Here is a 10,680-nt window from a genome sequence, read left to right on the forward strand (position 1 = left end):
GTAACGAATGTTTTAAAAAAGGAGAGGAAAATAAAAATTTCCTTAGAAAGAGGGGAGTTTTTCTTTTGTCTGTAGGTATGAATAGTATAGGAAGCAATTAATGGGCACATTTTTTGAAATGGTTCTGGCAGCGTGGGCGGATTGTTCGCGCACCTGTTCCTGGAGTCGCAAAAGAAAGGGAGACAGGAGCAGCACGCTCTTCCTCAGAGATGTCTATTGCTGTGCATGTTCAGGTCCTACACGAGGCTGAGGACCACATTGTGAATGTCAGACAAACCCGGCGACGTGTATCGTGGGAAGTTCATGAGGCAGGGGACAACAGGAACTGCCAGATGTGCAAGGTCACAGTACCCTACAGAGGTGATGGGCGGCTCACCTGGACTGTACATCCGTGGCAGGAAGATCCACTTTCTGATCTTGCCAGATATGCTGAAAAACTTACCCACGTTAAAAAGCATGAAAAAGAAAAACCAAGGCTTGGGGCCAACTGGTGAAAAACTGCTATTCTGAAGGCCCAAGTGGCCTCAGGAGAAAGAGGATGTGGAAACATCTTTCAGAAGCAAAGATACATTGTTGAAGAGAACTTTGCCCTTATTTTTTCTTTTAGGTTATCTGGGTTGGGGTGTGGTGGTGGTGAAGTGCGTGCTTATGTATATGCCCTAGGTTTTCTTTGACATCTTTCTCTTTAGATGAGGAGAAATGTTAAATTTAATAAACATGGCAGTGGGGTTTTTTTCTTCTTGAGAAGAAGAGACAGGTCTAACCTGGGGCAATTTTGCCCTCCACGGGACAATCGGCATTTGGCCATGTCTGGTGATATTTTGGGTCGTCACAATTTGGGGGTGTTCTGGCATCTAGTGGGTAGAGGTCAGGGACCTGCTAGACATCCTACGATGCTCAGGTTAGCCCCCCACAACAAAGAACTATCTGGCCTCGAATGTCAACAGTGCTGAGATAGAGAGATCCTGCCCTAGCCCAACAAATCTAGCTGGAGAATTTCAGTGAGAAAAAATGGGTTCCTCTCTTAAAGGAAAAGACACATGCTGCTGACTTTGTGTTTTCTTTCTAAAGTGGTAGCTTTAATTAAAACTAATTTTACCATACGACCCAGCAATCCCACTACTGGGCATATACCCTGAGGAAACCATAATTCAAAAAGAGTCATGTACCAAAATGTTCATTGCAGCTCTATTTACAATAGCCAGGACATGGAAGCAACCTAAGTGTCCATCAACAGATGAATGGATAAAGAAGATGTGGCACATATATACAATGGAATATTACTCAACCATAAAATGAAACAAAATTGAGTTATTTGTAGTGAGGTGGATGGACCTAGAGTCTGTCATACAGAGTGAAGTAAGTCAGAAAGAGAAAAACAAATACCGTATGCTAACACATATATATGGAATCTGAGGGGAAAAAAAAAAAGGCCATGAAGGACCTAGGGATAAGACGGGAATAAAGACACAGACCTACTAGAGCATGGACTTGAGGATATGGGGAGGGGGAAGGGTAAGCTGTGACAAAGTGAGAGAGAGGCATGGACATACATACACTACCAAACATAAAGTAGATAGCTAGTGGGAAGCCGCCGCATGGCACAGGGAGATCAGCTCGGTGCTTTGTGACCGCCTGGAGGGGTGGGATAAGGGAGGATGGGAGGGAGGGAGACGCAAGAGGGAAGAGATATGGGAACATATGTATATGTATAACTGATTCACTTTGTTATAAAGCAGAAACTAACACACCATTGTAAAGCAATTATACTCCAATAAAGATGTTAAAAAAAAAGAATATTTGAAGAAGAGAAAAAAAACCAAAACAAAAAACTAATTTTAAGACAGGGTGAGATGAGATTGGGGAGTGATGTACATGTGAAAATGAGGGATCTGAATGCTCTAGGTTACAGGATTTTGTAGGTAGTAGTGTGATAAGATCTCTATTCTAGAAAACTAACACTGGGAGTAAGTCAGGGGTCAAGTGACCTCCAAAGATGTCCTCTGAGAGTGTCTCATTCGTGATAGTCCCCATGTCATGACCCCTCATCTAGGCTACACAGCCTCCTTTCTGACCTCCCAGCTCCTGGCAGTCACCCTTTCCAAGTCACCTTAATTTCTGGAGAATATTTTCACTGGGTATAGAACACTTAACTTCACAGTATTTGGTTTTCTTTCAGCCCTTTAAAGATGTTTTCTATGACCATCTGGACTCATGTTGTTTCTATGTCTTGGCTATTGTAAATAATGCTGCAATGAATATGGGTGTGCAGATACCTCTTCAGGATAGTGATTTCATTTCCTATGGGTATGTATCCAGAAGTGGAATTGCTATACCATATGATAGCTCTATTTTTAATTTTTTTAAAAGACCTCCATACCGCTTTACATAGTGGTTGTACTAGTTTATGGTTCCACTGAGAGTGCAGTTCCCTTTTCTCCACATCCTTACCTCTTGTATTTTTAATAATAACCATTCCAACAGGTGTGAGATGATATATCATTCTGATTTTGATTTGCATTTCCCTTATGATTAATGAGGTTGAGCACCTTTCCATGTACTTGTTGGTCATTTGTATGTCTTCTTTGTGAAAACGTCTATTCAAGTCCTCTGACCATTTTAAAATTGGATTGTTTGGTTTTTTGCTATTGTATTGTATGAGTTCCTTACACATCTTGTATATTAACCCCTTATCAGAAAGATGGCAAATATTTTCTTACATTCCATAGGTTGCCTTTTCTTTTTATCAATCATTTCTTTTGTTGTGCAGAAGCCTTTAGTTTGATATAATCCCACCTGTTCATTTTTGTTTTGGTCATGTGTGCTTTTGGTGTCATATTGAAAAAAAAAATCATTGCCAAGACCAATGTTAAGGAGCTTTTTCCCTAGGTTTTCTTCTGGGACTTTTATGGTTTCAGGTCTTACATTCAAGTCCTTAATCCATTTCAAGTTAGTTTTTGTGAGTGGTGTAAGATAAGGGTCCAATTTCATTCTTTTGCATGGGAATATCCAGTTTTCCCAACACTATTTATTGTCCTTTACCCATTGAGTATTCTTGGCTTCCTTGTCAAACATTAGTTGACCAAAAATGTATTTCTTAATGTGTGTCTCAGTTGGAAACATTTGAAAGCCAGTTGTTATGTAGAGAAAATTCTTTAGAAACACTTATATTACATTTGGAAATAAGTCAAAAGATAGTACAGCATATCCTTTCAATGTCATACTAGAGCAATGTTTAAGAGGCCCAACTGCTTTCCAAAAGGACTTTTTGCGATGATGGAAATGTTCTATATCTGTGTTGTCCAATATATTAGCCATTAGCTACATATGACAATTGAATATGTGAAATGTGGCTAGTGTGACTGAGGAACTGAATGTTTAACTTTATTTAATTTTAATTAGTTAAAATTTAAATGTAAATGGCCTAAACTAGAGGAATGTTTCTATGTCCTTTAGAAAAGAAAATGTCAAGATTTTACTGCCCTGTAGAACATTAACTAATTTTGTATCTAAGCTAGCAATCTTATCCTAACCTTTCTTCTCAAAATGCCTATAAATACCCAGTTCCCCAAAATGCTCTTTAAACCAGCTTTACCATCTTACTGGCTCCCTCAGTGAGTTAGATAAAACCTTTGACATTATGTCCGTTCATATCAAAGAGAGTCATATTTTTAACTTTTTTTTGTGTGTGTGGTACACGGGCCTCTCACTGTTGTGGCCTCTCCCGCTGTGGAGCACAGGCTCTGGACACGCAGGCTCAGCGGCTATGGCTCACGGGCCCAGCCGCTCCGCGGCATGTGGAATCCTCCTAGACCGGGGCACGAATCCGTGTCCCCTGCATCGGCAGGCATACTCTCAACCAGTGTGCCACCAGGGAAACCCATATTTTTAACTTTTTTGAAAGTCATGTCAACAAAAGAATGTGCTAAGTGTAGCGTAAAAGGATATATAGTGGAATCAGGAATTAGTTTTCTCTCCACCTAAGCTCTGCCTGGAGTAAGTATTGTGATCTGATAAACACCACTGAATTGTCCTAGAAAGTGATTCCGGAGCTGACTCTTAGTAGGCAAAATAGGCTTCAATTAGGCAAATGAGGTAGGAATGATCCTCCAAGCAAAATGAACTGCTCAGGACTGGTTCACAAGCATTGTAAGCAGTTCATTTATGCTGGAGTGAGAGATGAGGGGAGGTGTCTGGGTCAGGGTGGGAATGACAGGTGAAACTGGAGAGAAAGAATAGCAAGAGAGTGTAGTGGAAAGGAACACTGGCTTCAGTCACTAGACCTAGGTTTGCACCTTAACTCTATCTAGTTGGATAACCTAAAATGAGTTAACTCAGCTCTTTGAGCCTGTTTCCACAACTGTAAATTGGGAGTATTAATAACTTTCCATGGGGTGTTAGGAGTAAATTGGATAAACACATAAATCACATAGTACATTGCCTAGTGCCCTACTTTAAATGTTTAATAAATTATAGCTATTATTACTAATGAGAGAGCCGTGAACAACTTCAAATGGTGCCAAGTTTAAATTTGGTAAAGTGTAAAATAATCTATAATTGGATTTCCTATTTAGCAACTTTGGCAAGAACAGCTTCAAAGGAGTAGGAGCAGAAAGTGTTGAGAAATGAATGCGAGGTGAGGAAGTGAAGAAGAGGATAGCCAGTTCTTCCAGAAAGCTTGAGGTGAGCGCCAGAGAGGTGATTCAATTTAACAATTACAAGATGAGAACTTTTTTTTTTTTTTTTTTTTTGCGGTACGCGGGCCTCTCACTGTTGTGGCCTCTCCCGTTGCGGAGCACAGGCTCCAGACGCGCAGGCTCAGCAGCCATGGCTCACGGACCTAGCCGCTCCGCGGCATGTGGGATCTTCCCGGACCGGAGCACAAACCCGTGTCCCCTTCATCGGCAGGCGGACTCTCAACCACTGAGCCACCAGGGAAGCCCGAGAACGTTTTGTTTTTTTTTTTTTTTTTGTGGTACACTGGCCTCTCACTGCTGTGGCCTCTCCCGTTGCGGAACACAGGCTCCGGACGCGCAGGCTCAGCAGCCATGGCTCACGGGCCCAGCCGCTCCACGGCATGTGGGATCTTCCCGGACTGGGGCACGAACCCGTGTCCCCTGCATTGGCAGGCGGACTCTCAACCACTGCGCCACCAGGGAAGCCCCCGAGAACGTTTTTTTTTAGACTGAGGAGACTTGAATATTTTTGTATCCTGAGGGGAGAATGGATGAAGGAAGCCAAAGATAATGAGGAGAAGATGTTTAGAATAAGATTCATAGCAAAAGAGACTGAAGGGAAAGACCTTGAAGACACAAGAGTAGTTAGTAGATGAAGAAAATAAAGCAGAGGAAAAAGTAAAGTCCATGTTTGTCCATCTCTAATGAGTAGGTCTGATGTGGGGGAAATCGGAGGGGAAGGAAAAGTTTAATGCACAGTTTGCATCCAAGAAAGCCCCTGACAGCCATGGTCCACATCAGATTCTATCAGTCTAGATGGACCAAGTACAGACAATTTCAAAGTAAAGCAGGAAGGAATTTCCAAACCTTTTCCTTAATCAGGAGGGAGAGGGGGACCTAGGGAAGTCGGGATGCCAAAATAGAGTCTTGGGAACAGAAGCATTGGGTCACGAAGGCCTGAACAACTGCCGAAATCAAGGACAAATACTATGGTGCATAAACTTTAGAGACAGAATTTAGGGAAACAAAACAATTGCAAATGACCCAAGACCTGCCAATCATCCCCTTTCTGTCTCTCGATTGGTCAGTGCCGTGCAAAACCTCTGGATTAACAGATTTATTTTAACATTGATTGGCATGAGTAAAGAATCCATCTTTGCCCAGTGATTGGCTGGCATGTCCAGGCTCTGGCCAATCCTGAAGGGGGCGGGCTGGTTAAGCGTCAGATTTCCCTGAGCCGCCATCGGTGGATGTACTGGTCAGCCTAGTAACTGGTTCCTTTTCTCCCTGCTCTCGATGGAGCTTTCTTACCAGACTCTCAAATTCACGCATCAGGCGCGGGAAGCGGTAAGGAAAGCATATACAAAAAAATAATTGTACTACCAGGAGCTCCTCTCCCCTTGTTGCTGCGGGCCGATTCGAGTGTCTCCAGTTGCTATGGTGACAGAGTCTGCTGCCCGAGTGGAGCAAGCGCAGTCTGGGGACTGGGCTTGAAGCCGGGGGTGAGGGAAGGATGGGTCTGGGACGCAGGCGGGTTTGGACTTGACAACGGGTTTGATGAGAGACGGCAGGGTTGGTTTGTGACTGAGGAAGTGAGGTGTCGAAGGGGAGGTATTAGGCAGGCCGAGTCTTGATGGGTGAGCGGGTTTGGGGTGTGTTCAAAATGGGATTGTTCAAAGACAGGACAGCACTGACCTGGGAGTTGGAATACTGGGTTCTGGTCCTGATTCACTACTACCAAGGCTGACAGACCTTAGGAATTCAATTCCTCTCTCAGGTTCCGGTTCCCCATTTGAAAGTAGGTAATTGGATTATAATCCTTTTCACAGGAAGATAACATGAATTTTACAATACATACTGTTTCCTGTTGTCTGTGTTATCCGCTAACTGGCTCAGCAATACTTTCCACAACAAAAAATGTGAATTGAAGATGTATTATATGCCAGGCACTGGGGAAATAAAAACAATGCTTTAGGGGGAAAAATGATTTAAAAAAATTTAAATTAAAAAATACTGGGGCTTCCCTGGTGGCGCAGTGGTTGAGAGTCCACCTGCCGATGCAGGGGACACGGGTTCGTGCCCCGGTCCGGGAGGATCCCACATGCCGCGGAGCGGCTGGGCCCGTGAGCCATGGCCGCTGAGCCTGCGTGTCCAGAGCCTGTGCTCTGCAACGGGAGAGGCCACAACAGTGAGAGGCCCGCGTACCGCCAAAAATAAATAAATAAATAAAAATTTAAAAAATACTGGTATCTAAGCTCCACCTCCCGAGATTCTGATTTACTGGTCTTGTTGTATGCTGTGCATTGATATTTTAGAAAATCTCAATAGGTGATTATAATGTGTAGCCAAGGTTATGAATCACCACTTTAGTGTCTCCCACCTTTAAAAAAAACTAATAATACACAAAAAAGGTAACCCTTTGGTCTCACATCCCCTCTACCTAGCAACCTCTCTCCAACTTCTCCAATTTCTCTCCAACTTCTGGAAAGGATTGGCTACACTTGCTGTTGCTACTTCCTCACCTCTGTCCATTCCAACCTGAGCCTGAACTACCTGCATCAGAACATTTTGAACTGGCTTTTAATAAAGCAGATTCCTGGACCTCACTGAGAATTACTGAATCAGAAACTCTCAGGGATTGGGGGTCTTGAAACTTGCATTGTAAATGCACACTCCAGGTTTGAAAACCACTGTCCTAGATGGTCTTATACATTTTCATGACTTCTAATGCCATCTGTATGCCAACAACTCCCCCAAACTGACTCTAGACTGGACTTCTTTGCTGAGCCCCAAACCCATGTGATGTCCTAGAATATGGAACACAGAGAGCACAATGAATCAATTGATTGTTTGACAAATCCAGTGGGGAATCTCAAGAATCTGCATGTTAACTTGTTCAACCCCTAACATTTAACCTTTTTCTCTAAAACCTGTTATCTTTCCCAGTCTTCCTCCCTCTGGGAATGTGAAACCGCCATCCACCCAATTGCTCCAATCAGAATTCTGGGAATCATCCTTAGCTCCTTCTACCTGCTAATTCCTCCTCCCGTCCTCTACATAAGGAAGGCATCAGCAACTCTTACTGATTCTATTTCTATAATGGGTCTTTAATAATAGCCTTTATCCGGGTCCAAGCCACTATCATCTCTCACTTGAACCATTTCGATAGCCTCTTAACTATTCCCCCTGTTGGTTTTGCCTCCTTCCAGTCCATTCTTCATCTAATGATCAGAGTGATCTTAAAATTGTGTAACTCCCTGGCTGGGATCCTTTTAATGGCTTTCCATTACACTTGGGATAAAACCCCCAACCTTGACATGATCTATAGAGCAGGCAGTGATGTGGCCCAACTTCTACATCCAGCCTCTTTCTCACCACTTTCCGTATTGCCTCGCACTGCTACAGGAACATTCTCTCAGATCTGACATGTTTCTGAACTCCGTATGGTTTGTACCACACAGGTTACCATTTAATTGTGATTAATTTATGTTATTACCTATTTCCTGCATGTGACATAGCCTCTCAAACAGAATTCATGTGACTTGGAAACAGAGACCCAGTCTTATTTTTTTGTTCTATTCCATAGATGGGACTAAGAGCCATATTTAGGTATGCTCATTGATGTCTTGAACGTTTGGGGTCTGAGTGCAAGAACTGTGTCTGTGGAAGGAATAAGGTTGAGGTGGGGGAGGTGATCAGTGAGTTGGATATAAAGAGGATTGCATGTCCACAAGGAATTTTGATCATCTATGTTGTCTACTGTATTAGGATTTCAAGAATACTTCCTTTTTATTTGGTTAATTTTTATTGTAGTTTCAAATTTTAAATATATATATATTAAATATATATATATATATTGGATTTCTGTTTTAAACAAAGTAATGCCAGCACTCAGTTTAAAAACATTTAATAGTTCTAAGAAAAAAAGTTTCCTGCTTCCCTTCACACCACCTTCAAATATTGCTCCCCAGAAGCAACTGCTTTTACCCTTCTTAGCAGCTTCTTCAAAATAACAAGTTATAACTTCTGAATTCTGATTTTTCATTCTCAGATGTAAATTCTATTTACTTTGATGGAAAATGAGCATTTGGCTTTTTTTAACCTACCTCGCTCCTTCCCCATCCTCTATCACTAGCCCATACTTACTTCCCTTCCTCCATTTTCCCAAGATCATTTTATCACAATTTTTGGTTAAATACATATTCAGTACAGTTATGTATATTAATCTGACCATGAAAGTGTTATTCACAGCTGATATGGTACACTGTGGTTATATTTTATTTTTTATTTAACTTTGGGCAGGACTCAATCATAGCTTAAGTATGCCTTACCCTTTGGCTTAATTTTCTGTATATTTGATAACTACTTTCTTCCTATATTTTCTGAAGGAATTGTAAAACTCCTTTCCATATGGTGAAGCTCACCAGGAAATCTTGCAGTTTCTTTTTTTTTTCTTAGTGATATCCTTTCTGGACCTCTTGCATCTCCTGCTTTGTAGACTGGTTGTTCTCTGGGCTTGCTATGCAGCATTCTTCCTGGGAAATCCCTTCCCCTCTTCCCTGTGTCAGAAACCCTGTTTCTTGGACCCCATGTCTTCTTCCTTCTTGTCCTATATCCCTGTTTTAGTGAAACATACTGACCAATGACTGCCTGAGAAAAGGTACATGGGAGGCAAAGTTTTTGAAGTAAGGTACCATGTATGAAACTCTGTTCTTCTCTCACCTTGTTGATGGTTTGGCTGAGATTAATATTCTAGGCTGGAATTGATTTCATCTCATTTGAGAAGGCATTTCTCCATTATCTTTTAGCTTCCAATGTGACTGCAACAAGTCTGATGCTATTCTTTCTCTGAAAGCTTTTAGAATCTTCTCCTTACCGTCCCTGGTTTCTGAATTTTCATGAAGATATCGCTTGTTGAGAATCCTTTTTCATTCACAGTGCTGGTATGCAGTTATGGGCCATTTAGATCAGGGAATTCATGCCCTCAATTCTAGAAAATATTCTTGCATTATTTCTTTAGATAATTTTTTCCCTTTCTTTTTTTTTCCTCTCTTGCTCTTCCTTCCTTCCTTTCTTTTTCTTTCTTTCTCTCCCTCCCTCCCTCCTTCCTTCCTTCCTTCCTTTTGTATTTTTTTTTTCCTTTTGTACTTTTAAGGTTTTTCTTTTCCCTGGAAGTCCTATTCATTGGATATTTGACTTCCAAATGGAACCTCTAATCATGCTGTTTTCTGTTTTATTTTACATCGCTTACTTTTCTTGCTTTTCTTATCAAGAGACCTCTTCAACTTTTTATCCCATTTTGTTGAGTTTTAAATTTCTGCTATCATATTTTTATTTCCAGGTACTTTCTTATTGTCTCAATGTTCCTTTTTCACGGCATCTTGTTCTTACAGGATGACATGGCTCCTTTTATCTCCCTGAGGTTTCCTCTCTCTCTCTCTCTCTCTCTCTCTCTCCCTCCCTCCCTCTTTGTCTTTTGCTCCTAGCATTATGTCTGTTTCCCCTCAGGTTTTTCTTTGCTTTTTTCCCTGGTGCTCTGTCTTTCATGTAGGAGGTTTTCCTCAGAAGTCTAGTGAACCTTGCCTGAGGTGAGACACCTAAAAGCTAATTAGAATCTGTGTGTTTTAGAAGAGGCTCCTCAAATAAAGATGGGTTTCTCTGTAGGATGATCACGAAGCCAGGGGCCTTTTCACTGGGACATCCCCAAATGCCAGTTAGTGTCTGTAGATCTTTGCTCTGAGGCCTTCAGTTTCTCCAAGGAGAAGTCCTTCTCACCCTTCTACAGGGAATGAGGGCAAAACAAGCATGGTTGCCACCACTGTTGGAGTTGAACAGGGAAAGACAATTAAGGGGGTGGGGTGGGGGGCTTCTCCTCACTGTTCAGTGTATAAATTATACTTAATTACTCCTTCCTTTAAAAAAAATTCCTTTACCATCACTTTAATGTGATTTTGGGAGAGAGCAGAGATAAACAATCTCTAGAACAGTTTTGTTTTACAGATAT

General features: G+C 41.8%; 1 pseudogene; it reads left to right on the top strand.

Moving 5' to 3' along the window:
• On the top strand, positions 1-994 carry LOC149747636 (small nuclear ribonucleoprotein Sm D3 pseudogene; annotated as a pseudogene).
• Positions 995-10,680: the final 9,686 nt, after the last annotated feature.

The sequence above is a fragment of the Delphinapterus leucas genome, chromosome 14 (genome assembly GCF_059928025.1).
Source record: "Delphinapterus leucas isolate spDelLeu-1000000601 "Yukka" chromosome 14, BTC_Dleu_Yukka2, whole genome shotgun sequence".
NCBI lineage: Eukaryota > Metazoa > Chordata > Mammalia > Artiodactyla > Monodontidae > Delphinapterus > Delphinapterus leucas.